A 639-nucleotide genomic window follows, 5' to 3' on the forward strand; every position below is an offset into this window, starting at 1 on the left:
CCGCTGGATTTGTGACAGGGCCCCATGCAGAACAGGGGGTGATTCCCACTTTATTCTGTCCGCGGCTGGAAATGAATAAACAACCGGAAACCTTTTTGGGATTTGAAACCATCTTGTCGAGCTGGCCCAGACTTTCTCAAACAGAGATGGAGGAACGTTACATCAGCTTTCATTATATATCTATATATACATACATATAGACCCCTTTGTCAGGAACAGCAGGGTCCTCAGTGATGTTAATATGTCCTTAATATCCACAATCATGTACTGAATGCTCCTTGCCAATATTGGATCTAATCAGGAAATATTATGGTCGACATAGGAATCAGTATCCGAGTCAGTATCAGTGTGTAGTAACTGGGCAAAATAACATTTTTGCGGGGCCTGAGGGAAAAGAAGCATAGCCATGAACATCACATCTTTTCTCTACGTCTGTGTCTGGGACACAGATTTATCCAACCTCACTCTGATATTACTGAAACTTTCACCCAGTCAGTTATTGGTGGTGCCAACAGGGCCACCATCATATGTCTGCATTCCTAATATAGTTTCCTCTTGGGAAAAACATTCAGCCACCGACATGTTGACACACATGTACCAAGTACCCACAGACACATCGGCTTATGGGGGATAGACCTA

The sequence above is a fragment of the Pseudophryne corroboree genome, unplaced genomic scaffold, assembly GCF_028390025.1.
Source record: "Pseudophryne corroboree isolate aPseCor3 unplaced genomic scaffold, aPseCor3.hap2 scaffold_660, whole genome shotgun sequence".
NCBI lineage: Eukaryota > Metazoa > Chordata > Amphibia > Anura > Myobatrachidae > Pseudophryne > Pseudophryne corroboree.